Genomic DNA, 19,991 nt, shown 5'->3' with positions numbered 1-19,991 from the left:
CGCACACACACACACACACACCCGTGTACACACCCGTGTACACACACACAACCGTGCACACATAGCAACAGCATCCGTTTTGAGAGATGGTTGGTGAGACCTAGATGTCAACACATGATGCCAGAAATAAAGTAGCATTAACATGGATTTCTAGACAGAGGTTAGGATTAATATGACCGGCACACACACAGACATTCAGGTGAGCTGCTACAGTATCTTAGCAGCATTGGCCTAGTGAACAAGAAATAGCATTGAAATATCGCACACACACACACGGACCTGGTTGGTTCCTCTATAATATCTTCCTCTTTTGCACTGATGGTTATCAGGGTCACGTTGAATTAAATTGGTGGCTTGGGGCATCCTCTCTAAATTCCATTTAATTCCTTCCCCCCTTTCCATGTGTGCATCCTATATGTAGCCCTGTTCCCTTTATAATAGAGCTGGGAATGCCAAGGATCTCATGATACGATATCACGATACTAAGGTGCCGATTCGATATGTATTGGGATTCTATATGTATTGCGACGTCATCTGCAGAGGGACAAGAGAGAGCCATGTGAATTGTTTTTGATCAGTCATGGAAGTAAGTGCTGAAAAAAGAAGAGAGAGGACAAGCTATGAAGGAAAATACTGCAGGTGCAGCCAACGAGCGCAAAAATAATACTGTTATATTTAACTTGATCCATTTCCCCCCCCATCACAACTGTATAGTGTTCTTCTTGTGACTAGGTCCCATAATGCACTAGAGTGCCATTTGGAACGCAAACTATCTAATGCTATTGTCCTCTACAGGGAAAAGTGTGTGTGTGTGTGTGTGTGTGTGTGTGTGTGTGTGTGTGTGTGTGTGTGTGTGTGTGTGTGTGTGTGTGTGTGTGTGTGTGTGTGTGTGTGTGTGTGTGTGTGTGTGTGTAAGTCTATGCTGGCCCCGGGGCCCATGCTTGTCCTCCTGAGAGAACCACACAATTAGCTAGTAATGAGAAATCTCAACATTGTTATGATGGAAAATGAGGGAAGAAGAAGAGATGAAAGGGCCTCTTCATTGTGATCATTTAGACTAGAACCCCTTCATTGTGATCATTTAGACTAGAACCCCTTCATTGTGATCATTTAGACTAGAACCCCTTCATTGTGATCATTTAGACTAGAACCTCTAGAAGCTGTCATTTTTTAGTTAATTTATTTCACCTTTATTTAACCAGCTAGTTGAGAACAAGTTCTCATCAAGGCAAAGGGTGGCTACTTTGAAGAATTTGTTAAACACTTTTTTGGTTACTACATGATTCCATATGTGGGAGGGCAGGGTAGCTTAGTGGTTAGAGCATTGGACTAGTAACCGGAAGGTTGCAAGTTCAAACCCCGAGCTGACAAGGTACAAATCTGTCGTTCTGCCCCTGAACAGGCAGTTAACCCACTGTTCCTAGGCTCTCATTATTTAGGTTGAATACCTAGTGTGCGGGCTTAGGTCTGCAGTGTTTCAGGCTGCGGTGAGCTGGGCCGTGCTGGGATGCTGTAGGCTCTCATTATTTAGGTTGAATACCTAGCGTGCGGGCTTAGGTCTGCAGTGTTTCAGGCTGCGGTGAGCTGGGCCGTGCTGGGATGCTGTAGTCTCTCATTATTTAGGTTGAATACCTAGCGTGCGGGCTTAGGTCTGCAGTGTTTCAGGCTGCGGTGAGCTGGGCCGTGCTGGGATGCTGTAGGCTCTCATTATTTAGGTTGAATACCTAGTGTGCGGGCTTAGGTCTGCAGTGTTTCAGGCTGCGGTGAGCTGGGCCGTGCTGGGATGCTGTAGGCTCTCATTATTTAGGTTGAATACCTAGCGTGCGGGCTTAGGTCTGCAGTGTTTCAGGCTGCGGTGAGCTGGGCCGTGCTGGGATGCTGTAGGCTCTCATTATTTAGGTTGAATACCTAGCGTGTGAGTCTCGGTCTGCAGTTGTTTGTTTCATATAAGGCTGCAGTGAGCTGGGCCGTGCTGGGATGCTGTAGTCTCTTGGTGGGGGAAGCAGGTCCTGGCTTCACTGTAGACCTAATGAGTGATTACCTCAGAGAGGACATCAGAACCACAGGCTGATGAAAGGAAGAGAGGTGTAGGAGGGATGGAGGAGAGAGGGTGGAAGAGCAAGGGATAGAGGGGAAGTAGAGAGTGTTTGTAATTAGTCGCTTTGAGCCATGGGTAGCGAGGGACACTTGTGTATTCATGACACACAGACACATAGGAAGAAAAACACCTACGGTTTCCTTAACTACTCTTCCTTATCACAGTGGGAGGATAAAATATGTCTCCTTATATGACTTACACTGTAATACTAGATTACAGACAATCTAATACTAATACTTGATCATTTTGTAATGTTACTAATCCGTACTACTGGATCACGTTCTAATACTACCAGTAATATTATACTACCAGTAATACTATACTACCAGTAATAGTATACTACCAGTAATATTATACCACCAGTAATAGTATACCACCAGTAATACTATACTACCAGTAATACTATACTACCAGTAATAGTATACTACCAGTAATAGTATACTACCAGTAATAGTATACTACCAGTAATATTATACTACCAGTAATATTATACCACCAGTAATAGTATACCACCAGTAATATTATACTACCAGTAATATTATACTACCAGTAATAGTATACTACCAGTAATATTATACCACCAGTAATAGTATACCACCAGTAATACTATACTACCAGTAATATTATACTACCAGTAATACTATACTACCAGTAATAGTATACCACCAGTAATAATATGCTACCAGTAATACTATGCTACCAGTAATATTATACCACCAGTAATATTATACCACCAGTAATACTATACCACCAGTAATTCTATACTACCAGTAATATTATACTACCAGTAATATTATACTACCAGTAATACTATACTACCAGTAATACTATACTACCAGTAATATTATACTACCAGTAATACTATACTACCAGTAATATTATACTACCAGTAATACTATACTACCAGTAATATTATACTACCAGTAATAGTATACTACCAGTAATAGTATACTACCAGTAATACTATACTACCAGTAATATTATACTACCAGTAATACTATACTACCAGTAATACTATACTACCAGTAATAGTATACTACCAGTAATACTATACTAGCAGTAATACTATACTACCAGTAATAGTATACTACCAGTAATAGTATACTACCAGTAATAGTATACTACCAGTAATAGTATACTACCAGTAATAGTATACTAGCAGTAATACTATACTAGCAGTAATACTATACTAGCAGTAATACTATACTACCAGTAATAGTATACTACCAGTAATACTATACTACCAGTAATACTTTTCCCAACCTTTGTTTCCAGTCAAACAAAAAGTTGTTGTTTTTGTTTGTAATAAACCCTTGTCTGTAATGAGCTAATAAGGAAAATGTCTTGCCACGGTGCCAGTGATGACATTGTAACTGGCAATGAGAAGTGTGTGTGTGTGTGTGTGTGGCGCCAGTGATGACATTGTAACTGGCAATGAGAAGTGTGTGTGTGTGTGTGTGTGTGTGTGTGTGTGGCGCCAGTGATTACATTGTAACTGGCAATGAGAAGTGTGTGTGTGTGTGTGTGTGTGTGTGTGTGTGTGTGTGTGTGTGTGTGTGTGTGTGTGTGTGTGTGTGTGTGTGTGTGTGTGTGTGGCGCCAGTGATGACATTGTAACTGGCAATGAGAAGTGTGTGTGTGTGGTGCCAGTGATTACATTGTAAGTGGCAATGGGAAGTGTGTGTGTGTGTGGTGTCAGTGATGACATTGTAACTGGCAATGAGAAGTGTGTGGTGTGGTGTGTGTGTGGTGCCCTGTTTACATTCTAAGTGGCAGTACCCTGTTAGTGAATGCGTATCCCCCTCCAGCTAGGTAGGACAATTGGCTGGCATGTTCCTCTCCGTGGCAGGTGAGGATGTAATTGTTTGCAGCGGTAGGACTGCAGCCTGAGGCGCTGTGCACAGAGCCAGCTTCTCTTTGACTGACAGATCCTATTCTTTCTCTCAAACTCTCTCTCCTTTTACATTTACATGTGAGTCATTAATCAGGGGAGTGCTAGTTGGGAGCCGCACATCCACCACGTCTTCATTCCTTGTTAATGATCCTCTAGTGGAGGGCCAGAGAGGGGCTGAGGTGAGGAGAGAGGAATAGATGGTCTGCTGTTGAGGTGTTGGCAGCAGGACCGCTCTGTGTTAAGACATAGGACGGATAAAGTGTAAACAGACGTGAAAGTGGAACTGAACTAAATTCTTTAAATGTTTGGGAAGGACGTATAGTAAGGCATTTGTGAAAATTCTATAGCAATATAGAGTGGGAAAGTAGCCGTGTGTTTGGACAATTACAAAACTCAGAAATAAAACATCTGTCTTGTCCAGGACCGTAGTCTATGCACACTGGTACACCATAGCCAATCAGAGTCACAGTAGGCCCTCATACAAACAAGCCTTTTGCCACAGAGGCTCACCATCATTTACTTTGAACTGGACTGTGTGTTTACAGGAAGTAGCAACAGCGCGACTTTACATCATTAGAACGCATTTGCCAAAAGCCACAAAATACACCCGAATGGATTTCTGTAAATATGTAAATAGCACGGGAGTCCTCTTACTTTTGGGAACTTTACGGTCTTATTGATCAAACAACCATGAAAATGTATGCTCTCTCTCTTCCTCAGTTATGCACATCAAGAACAAAATCAACAACTAATGCTAGCCAGAGCAAGATGAGCTAAAATATGACGAAGGAACATTAGATAAACCTTTTCCTCTCAAATCTTTTCAGCTAGTTGGCCGTCAAAATTGCACTGATAAACGATGGGGTAGTGTAGCCTACTTGTTCTTTTGCAGCTTGCCTGCCTGGCTAAAGTTGGCTAGGTTGCTAGCTACTGGCTTGCGAAAGTATTCACATCTTTCCTATTTTGTTGCCTTAGCCTGGAATTAAAAATAAAATAAAATATATATTTTTTTTTGGGGGGGGGGGTTGTGTCATGCTTCACTGTGGGGATGGTGTTCTCTGGGTGATGAGAGGTGTTGGGTTTGCGCCAGACATGTATAATTTTCCTTGATGGCCAAAAAGCTCAATTTTAGTCTCATCTGACCAGAGAACCTTATTCCATATGTTTGGGGAGTCTCCCATATGCCTTTTGGCGAACACCAAATGTGGTTGCTTATTTTTTACTTTAAGCAATGGCTTTTTTCTGGCCACTCTTCCGTAAAGCCTAGCTCTGTGGAGTGTACGGCTTAAAGTGGTCCTATGGACAGATATCCCAATCTCTGCTGTGGAGCTTAGCAACTCCTTCAGGGTTATCTTTGGTCTCTTTGTTGATGGATTTATGGATTTAATGGTGCTCCGTGATATATTTATTTTATAACCCAACCGTGATCTGTACTTCTCCACAACTTTGTCCCTGACCTGTTTGGAGAGCTCCTTGGTCTTCATGGTGTCGCTTGCTTGGTGGTGCCCCTTGCTTAGTGGTGTGGCAGTATTCAGACCCCTGGACTTTTCCCACATTTTGTTACATTACAGCCTTATTCTAAAAAAATATATTAACATTTTTTTATCCCTCAATCTACACACAGTACCCCATAATGACAAAGCAATGACATTTACATAAGTTTTTAGACCCTTTACTCAGTACTTTGTTGAAGCACCTTTTGCAGCGATTACAGCATCAAGTCTTCTTGGGTAGGACGCTACAAGCCTGGCACACCTGTATTTGGGGAGTTTCTCCAATTCTTCTCTGCAGATCTTCTCAAGCTCTGTCAGGTTGGCTGTGGAGCGTTGCTGCACATCTATTTTCAGGTCTCTCCAGAGATGTTCGATTGGGTTCATGTCCAGGCTCTGGCTGGGCCACTCAAGGACATTCAAAGACTTGTCCCCAAACCACTCCTGGGTTGTGTGCTTCGAGCCACTGTCCCGTTGGAAGGTGAACCTGCGCCGACGTCTGAGATCCTGAGTATGGTGGAGCAGGTTTTCATCTCTCTACTTTGCGCTGTTTATCTTTCCCTCGGTCCTGACTAGTCTCCCAGTCCCTTCCTTTGAATAACATCCCCACAGCATGATGATGCCACTACCATGCTTCACCGTAGGGATGATGCCAGGTTTCCTCCAGACCTCAATCTTGGTTTCATCAGCCCTTTTGTTGCCTTTTGGCAAACTCCAAGCGGGCTGTCATGTGATTTTTACTGAGGAGTGGCTTCTGTCTGGCCACTCTAGCATAAAGGCCTGATTTGTGGAGTGCTGCAGAGATGGTTGTCCTTCTGGAAGGTTGTCCCATCTTCACAGAGGAACTCTGGAGCCAATCAATTAATCAAATGTATTTATAAAGCCCTTTTTACATCAGCCGATGTCACAAAGTGTTATACAGAAACCCAGCCTAAAACCCCAAACAGCAAGCAATGCAGATGTAGAATCACGGTGGCTAGGAAAAACTCCCTAGAAAGGCCAGAACCTAGGACGAAACCTAGAGAGGAACCAGGCTCTGAGGGGTGGCCAGTCCTCTTCTAGCTGTGCCAGTTGGAGTTTATAACAGTACATGGCCAAGATTTTCAAACGTTCATAGCAGGATCAAACAATAATAATCACAGTGGTTGTGGGTGCAACAGGTCAGCACCTCAGGAGTAAATGTCAGTTGGCCTTTCATAGCCGATCCTTCAGAGTTGAAAACAGCAGGTCCGGTGAACAGGTCAGGGTTCCATAGCCGCAGGCAGAACAGTTTAAACTGCAGCAGCAGCAGGTGGACAGGGGATAGCAAGGAGTCATCAGGCCAGGTAGTCCTGGGGCTCAGGTCCTCCGAGGGAAGAGAGAAAAGGGAAAGAGAGAGCGAGAGAGAAAGTTAGATGGAGCATACTTAAATTCACACAGGACACTGGATGAGACTGGAGCAATACTCCAGATATAACAGACTGAACCTAGCCCCCCGACACAAACTATTGCAGCATAAATACTGGAGGCTGAGACAGGAGGGGTCGGGAGACACTGTGGCCACATCCGATGATACCCCCGGAGAGGGCCAAACAGGCAGGATATAACCCCTCCCACTTTGCCAAAGCACAGCCCCCGCACCACTGGAGGGATATCTTCAACCACCAACTTACCATCCTGAGACAAGGCCAAGTATAGCCCACAAAGATCTACCACACGGGATGAACTTGAGGGGGGCGCCAACCCCTACAGGAAGATCAGTGACTCACTCAAGTGAAGCACCCCTCCTAAAGACGGCATAGAATAGCACCAGTAAGCCAGTGACTCAGCCCCTGTAATAGGGTTAGAGGCAGAGAATCCAAGTGGAGAGAGGGGAACTGGCCAGGCAGAGACAGCATGGGCGGTTTGTCGCTCCAGTGCCTTTCCGTTCACCTTCACACCCCTGGGCCAGACTACACTCAATCATAGGACCTACTGGACAGATGAGTCTTCAATAAAGACTTAAAGGTTAATACCGAGTCTGCGTCTCTCACATGGATAGGCAGAGCATTCCATAAAAATGGAGCTCTATAGGAGCAAGCTCTGCCTCCAGCTGTTTGCTTAGAACTTCTAGCGACAATGAGGCCTGCGTCTTGTGACCGTAGCGTACGTGTAGGCATGTACGGCAGGACCAAATCAGAAAAATAGGTAGGAGTAAGCCCATGTAATGCCTTGTAGGATAGCAGTAAAACCTTGAAATCAGCCCTAGCCTTAACAGAGTGATCATCAGGTTCTTTGTCACCTCCCTGACCAAGGCCCTTCTGCCCTGATTGCTCAGTTTGGCCGGGCGGCCAGCTTTAGGAAGAGTCTTGGTGCTTCCAAACTTCTTCCACTGAAGAATTATGGAGGCCACTGTGTTCTTGGGGACCTTCAATGCTGCAGATAGTTTTTGGTACCCTTCCCCAGATCTGTGCTTCGACACAATCCTGTCTCAGAGCTCTACGTACAATTCCTTCAACCTCATGGCTTGGTTTTTGCTCTGACATGCACTGTCAACTGTGGGATATTATGTAGACAGGTGTGTGCCTTTACAAAATCATATCCAATCAGTTGAATTTACGACAGGTGGGCTCCAATCGATTTGATCAATGAATGATCAATGAAAACAGGATGCACCTGAGATAAATTTCGAGTCTCATAGCAAAGGGTCTGAATACTTATGTACATAAGATATTTCTGTTTTTTATTTTTCATAAATTTGCAAAGGAGAGAATAAACAGGATGGCGGAGTGGAGAGAGGATGGAGAATGGAATGGAGGAGAAGAAAGCATAAGTGAGTTGGGAGGCCAGAACTAGGAGAGGAGAGGAGGATAGACGAGTGCTTGTCGGACCCTTTTTAAACCCTCTCCTCTACACAACAAGACTTTACTGTGTCCGTTTTCACAACCAGAAAGTGCTAGGTGAAATAGTCTCACATCTCACTGCTCATTAATGGTTCCACTCCACCCTTGCTCCTCTCCTCCTGTCCTCTCCTCTCCCAGCTAATCAAAGCCTACTCTGCTCTATTCTGCTCTACAATACTCTGCTCTACTCTACTTTACACTTCTCTGTCTCTATGATGCCTGGCCTTGTAAGATGATTAATGGGGAATGAGGCCAAACAAATCATTCTTGTCTTATTTAGTTATACTGACTGGTGTTGATGTGATGAAACAGAACCAACCCAACCACGCTGTGTGTGTGTGTGTGTGTACTTTTCTGAGGTGCTGCATTTGTTATCTCTCCTGTCTGGTGTGTGTTTAGTGAGGTTAATTGAGTTGTTTTAGATCACTGGGTGGGTGTCTTGCTGCCCTGTGGGTGTGTCCTTATCAGTAACGACTCATCCTATACAGTGCACTGTACATGATGGGTTCTATGGTTTCTAAATGTATTTATACATCAGGTGGGTCTAATCCTGAATGCTGATTGGTTAAAAGCACATTCTAGCCGGTGTCTAATCCACAAGTTACCAATGGGTACCAACGGCTAAATCTATGACGTTAAAACTGTCTCATCAGCCCAGGCAGGGAGGTTATAAACTTCTTATCCACTATAAAAAGCATCTAGATATTATCTTTAGACTAACATTTTGTTTTAAACGGGAGATTTGTATAAACGTACTGTCTGTCCCACCGACATTTTCAACGTTGTTTCAATATTCAAATGTGATTTTCAACTGTCCCGTAGTAATGAACACGTAGGGGTCAGGAGGAGAGAGAGAAGCAGGCAGCGTTTCTCAGACAGTCGAAATCATGAATCGCCTGACATCATTTTTATTGATATATACAAAGGAATGAATTGAAAAAAGTGCAGCTCGTATACAGTCTTTCCAGCTTCAGTTTGAAGTGATTGTGTTAGCTGTGTTGTTGTCTAGCTCCTCTGAACAACAGTGTCCTGAAGAGAGAGCACATGTTCTATGCCAGGTGAAATCATTGTTATGGATGTATCCAAATAAATGTCACTAGAAAACAGCTTAAACAAACGCAAATACAGCTACTTTGCTGTTATTCTGGCTGCACTGTTTGACTTGACTGTAAGTTAGCCGTAGTTGGCTAGCTAGCAAAGGATAAGAATGCTGCCAGCCAGTAACAACTGGGTCGCGTCCATAGATACAGAAAATTAAGACTGAAAGACTGGGTCGAGTCCATAGATACAGAACAATAAGACTGAACGACTGGGTCGAGTCCATAGATACAGAACAATAAGACTGAACGACTGGGTCGAGTCCATAGATACAGAACAATAAGACTGAACGACTGGGTCGCGTCCATAGATACAGAACAATAAGACTGAAAGACTGGGTCGAGTCCATAGATACAGAACAATAAGACTGAAAGACTGGGTCGAGTCCATAGATACAGAACAATAAGACTGAAAGACTGGGTCGAGTCCATAGATACAGAACAATAAGACTGAACGACTGGGTCGAGTCCATAGATACAGAACAATAAGACTGAACGACTGGGTCGAGTCCATAGCTACAGAACAATAAGACTGAAAGACTGGGTCGAGTCCATAGCTACAGAACAATAAGACTGAACGACTGGGTCGAGTCCATAGATACAGAACAATAAGACTGAACGACTGGGTCGAGTCCATAGATACAGAACAATAAGACTGAACGACTGGGTCGAGTCCATAGATACAGAACAGTAAGACTGAACGACTGGGTCGAGTCCATAGATACAGAACAATAAGACTGAAAGACTGGGTCGAGTCCATAGATACAGAACAGTAAGACTGAACGACTGGGTCGAGTCCATAGATACAGAACAGTAAGACTGAACGACTGGGTCGAGTCCATAGATACAGAACAATAAGACTGAACGACTGGGTCGAGTCCATAGATACAGAACAGTAAGACTGAACGACTGGGTCGAGTCCATAGATACAGAACAGTAAGACTGAACGACTGGGTCGAGTCCATAGATACAGAACAATAAGACTGAACGACTGGGTCGAGTCCATAGATACAGAACAATAAGACTGAACGACTGGGTCGAGTCCATAGATACAGAACAATAAGACTGAACGATTGGGTCGAGTCCATAGATACAGAACAGTAAGACTGAACGACTGGGTCGCGTCCATAGATACAGAACAATAAGACTGAACGACTGGGTCGAGTCCATAGATACAGAACAATAAGACTGAACGACTGGGTCGAGTCCATAGATACAGAACAGTAAGACTGAACGACTGGGTCGCGTCAATAGATACAGAACAATAAGACTGAACGACTGGGTCGAGTCCATAGATACAGAACAGTAAGACTGAACGACTGGGTCGAGTCCATAGATACAGAACAATAAGACTGAACGACTGGGTCGAGTCCATAGATACAGAACAGTAAGACTGAACGACTGGGTCGAGTCCATAGATACAGAACAGTAAGACTGAACGACTGGGTCGAGTCCATAGATACAGAACAGTAAGACTGAACGACTGGGTCGAGTCCATAGATACAGAACAGTAAGACTGAACGACTGGGTCGAGTCCATAGATACAGAACAGTAAGACTGAACGACTGGGTCGAGTCCATAGATACAGAACAACAAGACTGAACGACTGGGTCGAGTCCATAGATACAGAACAATAAGACTGAAAGACTGGGTCGAGTCCATAGATACAGAACAATAAGACTGAACGACTGGGTCGAGTCCATAGATACAGAACAATAAGACTGAAAGACTGGGTCGAGTCCATAGATACAGAACAGTAAGACTGAACGACTGGGTCGAGTCCATAGATACAGAACAATAAGACTGAACGACTGGGTCGAGTCCATAGATACAGAACAGTAAGACTGAAAGACTGGGTCGAGTCCATAGATACAGAACAATAAGACTGAAAGACTGGGTCGAGTCCATAGATACAGAACAATAAGACTGAAAGACTGGGTCGCGTCCATAGATACAGAACAATAAGACTGAACGACTGGGTCGAGTCCATAGGTACAGAACAGTAAGACTGAACGACTGGGTCGAGTCCATAGATACAGAACAATAAGACTGAACGATTGGGTCGAGTCCATAGATACAGAACAGTAAGACTGAACGACTGGGTCGAGTCCATAGATACAGAACAATAAGACTGAACGACTGGGTCGAGTCCATAGATACAGAACAATAAGACTGAACGACTGGGTCGAGTCCATAGATACAGAACAGTAAGACTGAACGACTGGGTCGCGTCCATAGATACAGAACAATAAGACTGAACGACTGGGTCGAGTCCATAGATACAGAACAGTAAGACTGAACGACTGGGTCGAGTCCATAGATACAGAACAGTAAGACTGAACGACTGGGTCGAGTCCATAGATACAGAACAATAAGACTGAACGACCGGGTCGAGTCCATAGGTACAGAACAGTAAGACTGAACAACTGGGTCGCGTCAATAGATACAGAACAGTAAGACTGAACGACTGGGTCGAGTCCATAGATACAGAACAGTAAGACTGAACGACTGGGTCGAGTCCATAGATACAGAACAGTAAGACTGAACGACTGGGTCGAGTCCATAGATACAGAACAGAACAGTAAGACTGAACGACTGGGTCGAGTCCATAGATACAGAGCAGTAAGACTGAACGACTGGGTCGAGTCCATAGATACAGAACAATAAGACTGAACGACTGGGTCGAGTCCATAGATACAGAACAATAAGACTGAACGACTGGGTCGAGTCCATAGATACAGAACAATAAGACTGAACGACTGGGTCGCGTCCATAGATACAGAACAATAAGACTGAACGACTGGGTCGAGTCCATAGATACAGAACAATAAGACTGAACGACTGGGTCGAGTCCATAGATACAGAACAGTAAGACTGAACGACTGGGTCGAGTCCATAGATACAGAACAATAAGACTGAACGACTGGGTCGAGTCCATAGATACAGAACAGTAAGACTGAACGACTGGGTCGAGTCCATAGATACAGAACAATAAGACTGAACGACTGGGTCGAGTCCATAGATACAGAACAGTAAGACTGAACCACTAGGTCGCGTCTCTGGCAACCAAACCATCAGAACGAATGACCAGTCTGCTTGGGAAGCAACCCTAGATTTGGTTTTAGAACTATATCTGTTGGAAGGATGAAATAGTGTGAATAAATTAATCAAAATAACGTTTTTAATGAAAATATGTCAATGATTATTGTAATATGTTGGTAACCCGTTGTATTAAAGTGATAATGCCCTGGAAGCCGGTGTTTGGAGGTTATATTGGCTAGTCACAAACTCTCTAGATGACACGTAAACAGCTTAACAACACCCGTGCCAATATATCCTCCAAACCCCAGCTTCTCGGGGGTTATCGCTTAAAGAACAGACTGTCAGTGATCAACACTAGCCCCATGCTGCAAGGACGTGCATGTGTGTGTTGTGGAACAGTGTCTGTTAAAGCAACTGTCCAGTGAAAATGTCACTTTTAAAAGTGAATATTCTGTTAAAACTCATAGCCAAATAATGTTGTTGACTCTTCCTATACTCGTATTTGTGGCCAAAGCATAAATTTTAAAAATAAAAGACTTTAAAAAACTCAACCTCAAAGTTGTATCTCAAACAGACAGTTTAAAAAACGCTATTTCCTCATAGATGATGATGTCATCCCTCCTAAGGAGGATATGCTGGCCAATCAGCGATCAGCGGACCCTAACCCTAACCCTAACCCATACACCCAAACCATTCTATTGTTGGGGTACGCCCATACCATTCCAACACAGAATAATAACATAATTACAATTCTCTGGAAGGAAAACAATTTCACTCATATTGCAATTAATTATAGGTCATATTTCATAGAAATCTGGAAACATTGGACATTTACTTGTAGATGATTAGCCTACAGTGGAGCAGCATGGATAGAGATGCTTACAGAGGACACAACTTGCCATGTGTGTGAAAGGTCACTGCTGTCATACACAGAGCAGATGAAGGGATTCAGCTGTGGGATGATTTGTCAGTGGATGGTCGGGGGGCTGGAACATCGTTATAATTATTTGTACAATGCAAATTGACCACAACTAAGTCCAAAAATAGATTGTATTTGAAAATTAAAATAATTTCATTACCTTGATTACATTGAAACGTCTTTTTTGTTTTTTTCAAGGGAATACTTGGTGAACAGATGTCCTGTTTATGTATTGTTTTGGCTTTACATCCCAGTGGTTTTTGCCTTCATTTTTTATTTTATTTTTAACAAAAACAACCCCACCACCCTTCCCAACCCCCATAAAAACAGTTTTGGGGGGCAAAAAACACAACTTTATTTAAATAGGCAAGTCGGTTAAGAACTAATTCTTATTTACAATGACAGCCTAGGAACAGTGGGTTAACTGCCTTGTTCAGGGGCAGAACGACAGATTTTTACCTTGTCAGCTCAGGGATTTGATCTAGCAACCTTTCGGTTACTGGCCCAACGCTCTAACCACTAGGCTACCTGCTGGTTACTGGCCCAACACTCTAACCACTAGGCTTCCTGCTGGTTACTGGCCCAACGCTCTAACCACTAGGCTACCTGCTGGTTACTGGCCCAACGCTCTAACCACTAGGCTACCTGCTGGTTACTGGCCCAACGCTCTAACCACTAGGCTACCTGCTGGTTACTGGCCCAACGCTCTAACCACTAGGCTACCTGCTGGTTACTGGCCCAACGCTCTAACCACTAGGCTACCTGCTGGTTACTAGTCCAACGCTCTAACCACTAGGCTACCTGCTGGTTACTGGCCCAATGCTCTAACCACTAGGCTACCTGCTGGTTACTGGCCCAACGCTCTAACCACTAGGCTACCTGCTGGTTACTGGCCCAACGCTCTAACCACTAGGCTACCTGCTGGTTACTGGCCCAACGCTCTAACCACTAGGCTACCTGCTGGTTACTGGCCCAACGCTCTAACCAGTAGGCTACCTGCTGGTTACTGGCCCAACACTCTAACCACTAGGCTACCTGCTGGTTACTGGCCCAACGCTCTAACCACTAGGCTACCTGCTGGTTACTGGCCCAACGCTCTAACCACTAAGCTACCTGCTGGTTACTGGCCCAACGCTCTAACCACTAGGCTTCCTGCTGGTTACTGGCCCAACGCTCTAACCACTAGGCTACCTGCTGGTTACTGGCCCAACGCTCTAACCACTAGGCTACCTGCTGGTTACTGGCCCAACGCTCTAACCACTAGGCTACCTGCTGGTTACTGGCCCAACGCTCTAACCACTAGGCTACCTGCTGGTTACTGGCCCAACGCTCTAACCACTAGGCTACCTGCTGGTTACTAGTCCAACGCTCTAACCACTAGGCTACCTACTGGTTACTGGCCCAATGCTCTAACCACTAGGCTACCTGCTGGTTACTGGCCCAACGCTCTAACCACTAGGCTACCTGCTGGTTACTAGTCCAACGCTCTAACCACTAGGCTACCTGCTGGTTACTAGTCCAACGCTCTAACCACTAGGCTACCTGGTGGTTACTAGTCCAACGCTCTAACCACTAGGCTACCTGCTGGTTACTGGCCCAACGCTCTAACCACTAGGCTACCTGGTGGTTACTAGTCCAACGCTCTAACCACTAGGCTACCTGCAGCCCCTAAACTGACTTACGGGTCGGTTTAGGCCCACAGGCCGTCTGTTGCCGACCGCTGCCCTAAATGGTCCTTATCTTATTAACTGTTAGGAGTCATCCTTCACTGGCTCTTTGATTGCAGTGTGGTTTCCATCTTGGTGGAGTCATTTCCATGGTTAAGTGCCTGTCGGACCCAGTTCATTTTCTTCCCCTCTGTAGGGCTAATGAGTTCACTACAGGCAGCGGAGGACAGGACAGACTGCATGGGGCTCAATGCTGCAAGAGAGCCATTCAGAGGAAGACACACACACACACACACACACACTGGAGCTTTCTGCAATTTACATCACAGTTATAGGCAGGCAGGACTCAGTCACAGTGGTGTACAGCTCTACTCATTGCTGACTAGACGAAGGGTAGCTGCAGTCTAAATATTTAGCTTCTGACTTGGGGAAAAATGTTAGCGCGTTCTCTCTTTCAATCACAGTTTCGACAGGAGTGAATATGAGGCCTAGTCTTGTGTCGCTGCAAAGTCAGTTCCTCTCTGAAATGTAGAAATGTCATCATACTGGTTACAATGTCTCACTCTCTCTCTCCAGACGATTTGGTGTTTTGCCATACTAGTAGGTTTCCTGTTTGGCAACTTCTGTTCTTTATATAACTACATTTCCCTTTATGAATACTGGTTCACTGTGTTTGAAATGACCAGGTAAAGATACCCAACCTCTCCATTCTCAACTGAAAGTTGTTACCACCCACTCACATCTCCCATCCCCCATTGTTGTTGACTTGCCAACTAGTTTACAACCTGGTTTGGTTTTGCATAATGGTTCCTGAGAGGGCAAGGTCACTTCCTGTTGTGAGACTGTGACATGGCATATCTTCCCAGTATCACTGTGGGTTGAACGTAAACACTGTGAGATCTTACAAATTAGAGCCATTCCAGCCTGGACCCAGATCTGTTTGTGCTGACTTACAAACTGCTATGGCCACAATGACTATTCACAACGACCATAGGAGTTGGCCATACAGCACAAACAGACCTGGGACTAGGCTAGAGCCATTACAGTTGATAGAAAACTGCACTTCCCATTTTGGGAACCAACCACCATGTGTGACTGTAAACCAATTATGTTTTGTGTTACAACAGTCTGGAAAGCTCCTCCATACAGCTCTCGGTGGTGTGGTGTTGTTTTAGTAGAGCTCTGTGGTGTTGTTTTAGTAGAGCTCTCTGTGGTGTGGCGTTTTAGTGGGGCTCTCGGTGGTGTTGTTTTAGTGGGGCTCTCGGGGGTGTGGTGTTTTTAGTGGGGCTCTCGGGGTGTGGTGTTTTTAGTGGGGCTCTCGGGGGTGTGGTGTTTTAGTGGGGCTCTCTGGGGTGTGGTGTTGTTTTAGTGGGGCTCTCGGTGGTGTGGTGTTTTAGTAGGGCTCTCGGTGGTGTGGTGTTGTTTTAGTAGAGCTCTCGGTGGTGTGGTGTTTTAGTAGAGCTCTCGGCGGTGTGGTGTTGCTTTACTGTTCTGTTCCATGATAATGGAGTTGAGTTGTAGCGTTGCATGTGGCTGGTGGCTAGTTAAACCCAGAGTCATATATTTAAATACATGGCTCTTGTTAAACCCATAAAGTGTCCCTGTGGCCTCACTGGCATAGCAGTGGTATGTGGTGGTTTTATCTATAGCAAAGCAGCACTTCGTCAGTCAGTCACACTGCAGTCAGAGCAGCTAGAGACCAGAGTAAGCTGGGAGGATATAATGATGGTTGGGGGGTACCTCCTCCTCTACTGGGATGTGTCTGTAGCACCCAGTCAGTCACACTGCAGTCAGAGAGGGCAGGTTCTGGTAGGGCAGCGACGGCAGGTTCAGGTAGAGAGTGTCAGCCTCTTATTTGATACGTATGTTTTGAGAGGCGGGGGACCTTTACATTCCATACAGGACAGGGTGGAGAAGTTTAGCCTGGCTGATGCAAGTCTGTCACTTTAGCCAGGCAAGGAGAGGTACGGTTACATCACAGCTATACCGCTGCTGTTTGGGACAAGAGGTCCCGAATGTATGTGCTCTCTGCCCTCTGACACATGTTACTGGTGTTTGTGTTCCTGCCTGCGTCCTGTCCACCTCTGGTTCTTCTACCTGCCAGCCCATAGCTGCCCAGTTGACCTAATCCATGGGAATGGAGATTCTTTCCAGGGAAACCACAACCGCTCTCCTCATGGTTGGATTAATGCAGATGACCACCGGAATTAACAAGTCAAACTTTCCACCGATTGACACTCCCCTCGTTAATCTGTGATACATGATGAATGATGATTATGAGTTATTATTCTGCCAGGCTAAATCTCCCATTAACATAGTGAGAGGAGCAGACGAGGTGAGAGGGAAATGAGTTGAGAGGAGCAGATGAGTGAAAGAGAAATGAGTTGAGAGGAGCAGATGAGTGAAAGAGAAATGAGTTGAGAGGAGCAGATGAGTGAAAGAGAAATGAGTTGAGAGGAGCAGATCAGTGAAAGAGAAATGAGTTGAGAGGAGCAGATGAGTGAAAGAGAAATGAGTTGAGAGGAGCAGATGAGTGAGAGGGAAATGAGTTGAGAGGAGCAGATGAGTGAAAGAGAAATGAGTTGAGAGGAGCAGATGAGTGAAAGAGAAATGAGTTGAGAGGAGCAGATGAGTGAAAGAGAAATGAGTTGAGAGGAGCAGATGAGTGAAAGAGAAATGAGTTGAGAGGAGCAGATCAGTGAAAGAGAAATGAGTTGAGAGGAGCAGATGAGTGAAAGAGAAATGAGTTGAGAGGAGCAGATGAGTGAGAGGGAAATGAGTTGAGAGGAGCAGATGAGTGAAAGAGAAATGAGTTGAGAGGAGCAGATGAGTGAAAGAGAAATGAGTTGAGAGGAGCAGATGAGTGAAAGAGAAATGAGTTGAGAGGAGCAGATGAGTGAAAGAGAAATGAGTTGAGAGGAGCAGATGAGTGAAAGAGAAATGAGTTGAGAGGAGCAGATGAGTGAAAGAGAAATGAGTTGAGAGGAGCAGATGAGTGAGAGGGAAATGAGTTGAGAGGAGCAGATGAGTGAGAGGGAAATGAGTTGAGAGGAGCAGATGAGTGAGAGGGAAATGAGTTGAGAGGAGCAGATGAGTGAAAGAGAAATGAGTTGAGAGGAGCAGATGAGTGAAAGAGAAATTAGTTGAGAGGAGCAGATGAGTGGAAGAGAAATGAGTTGAGAGGAGCAGATGAGTGAAAGAGAAATTAGTTGAGAGGAGCAGATGAGTGAGAGGGAAATGAGTTGAGAGGAGCAGATGAGTGAGAGGGAAATGAGTTGAGAGGAGCAGATGAGTGAGAGGGAAATGAGTTGAGAGGAGCAGATGAGTGAAAGAGAAATGAGTTGAGAGGAGCAGATGAGTGAAAGAGAAATGAGTTGAGAGGAGCAGATGAGTGAAAGAGAAATGAGTTGAGAGGAGCAGATGAGTGAAAGAGAAATGAGTTGAGAGGAGCAGATGAGTGAAAGAGAAATTAGTTGAGAGGAGCAGATGAGTGAGAGGGAAATGAGTTGAGAGGAGCAGATGAGTGAGAGGGAAATGAGTTGAGAGGAGCAGATGAGTGAGAGGGAAATGAGTTGAGAGGAGCAGATGAGTGAAAGAGAAATTAGTTGAGAGGAGCAGATGAGTGAGAGGAAATGAGTTGAGAGGAGCAGATGAGTGAGAGGGAAATGAGTTGAGAGGAGCAGATGAGTGAAAGAGAAATTAGTTGAGAGGAGCAGATGAGTGAGAGGGAAATGAGTTGAGAGGAGCAGATGAGTGAGAGGGAAATGAGTTGAGAGGAGCAGATGAGTGAGAGGGAAATGAGTTGAGAGGAGCAGATGAGTGAAAGAGAAATTAGTTGAGAGGAGCAGATGAGTGAGAGGGAAATGAGTTGAGAGGAGCAGATGAGTGAAAGAGAAATGAGTTGAGAGGAGCAGATGAGTGAAAGAGAAATTAGTTGAGAGGAGCAGATGAGTGAGAGGGAAATGAGTTGAGAGGAGCAGATGAGTGAGAGGGAAATGAGTTGAGAGGAGCAGATGAGTGAGAGGGAAATGAGTTGAGAGGAGCAGATGAGTGAAAGAGAAATTAGTTGAGAGGAGCAGATGAGTGAAAGAGAAATGAGTTGAGAGGAGCAGATGAGTGAAAGAGAAATTAGTTGAGAGGAGCAGATGAGTGAAAGAGAAATGAGTTGAGAGGAGCAGATGAGTGAGAGGGAAATGAGTTGAGAGGAGCAGATGAGTGAAAGAGAAATGAGTTGAGAGGAGCAGATGAGTGAAAGAGAAATGAGTTGAGAGGAGCAGATGAGTGAAAGAGAAATTAGTTGAGAGGAGCAGATGAGTGAAAGAGAAATGAGTTGAGAGGAGCAGATGAGTGAGAGGGAAATGAGTTGAGAGGAGCAGATGAGTGAGAGGGAAATGAGTTGAGAGGAGCAGATGAGTGAAAGAGAAATGAGTTGAGAGGAGCAGATGAGTGAAAGAGAAATGAGTTGAGAGGAGCAGACGAGGTGAGAGGGAAATGAGTTGAGAGGAGCAGATGAGTGAAAGAGAAATGAGTTGAGAGGAGCAGATGAGTGAAAGAGAAATGAGTTGAGAGGAGCAGATGAGTGAAAGAGAAATGAGTTGAGAGGAGCAGATGAGTGAGAGGGAAATGAGTTGAGAGGAGCAGATGAGTGAAAGAGAAATGAGTTGAGAGGAGCAGACGAGGTGAGAGGGAAATGAGTTGAGAGGAGCAGATGAGTGAAAGAGAAATGAGTTGAGAGGAGCAGATGAGTGAAAGAGAAATGAGTTGAGAGGAGCAGATGAGTGAAAGAGAAATGAGTTGAGAGGAGCAGATGAGTGAAAGAGAAATGAGTTGAGAGGAGCAGATGAGTGAAAGAGAAATGAGTTGAGAGGAGCAGATGAGTGAGAGGGAAATGAGTTGAGAGGAGCAGATGAGTGAAAGAGAAATG

The 19,991-nt window shown here is 44.7% G+C and overlaps 1 protein-coding gene across 7 annotated transcripts in view; it reads left to right on the top strand.

The window, feature by feature from the left end:
• LOC118374857 (spermatid perinuclear RNA-binding protein-like) overlaps positions 1-19,991 on the top strand; it is a 228,398-nt gene that overhangs the window by 116,112 nt on the left and 92,295 nt on the right. For 2 of the 7 annotated variants that reach the window (XM_052458428.1, XM_052458426.1), the window contains exon 3: positions 17,172-17,281. The exons of the other annotated variants lie outside the window; for them this stretch is intronic. The gene's annotated coding sequence lies outside the window, so the exon portion shown is untranslated. The remainder of the gene's footprint in view (positions 1-17,171; positions 17,282-19,991) is intronic. 7 annotated transcript variants of the gene reach the window in all.

Source organism: Oncorhynchus keta, chromosome 12, assembly GCF_023373465.1.
Source record: "Oncorhynchus keta strain PuntledgeMale-10-30-2019 chromosome 12, Oket_V2, whole genome shotgun sequence".
NCBI lineage: Eukaryota > Metazoa > Chordata > Actinopteri > Salmoniformes > Salmonidae > Oncorhynchus > Oncorhynchus keta.
The sequence above is the reverse complement of the archived record's forward strand: the minus strand, read 5'-3'. Positions and strand labels throughout refer to the sequence as shown.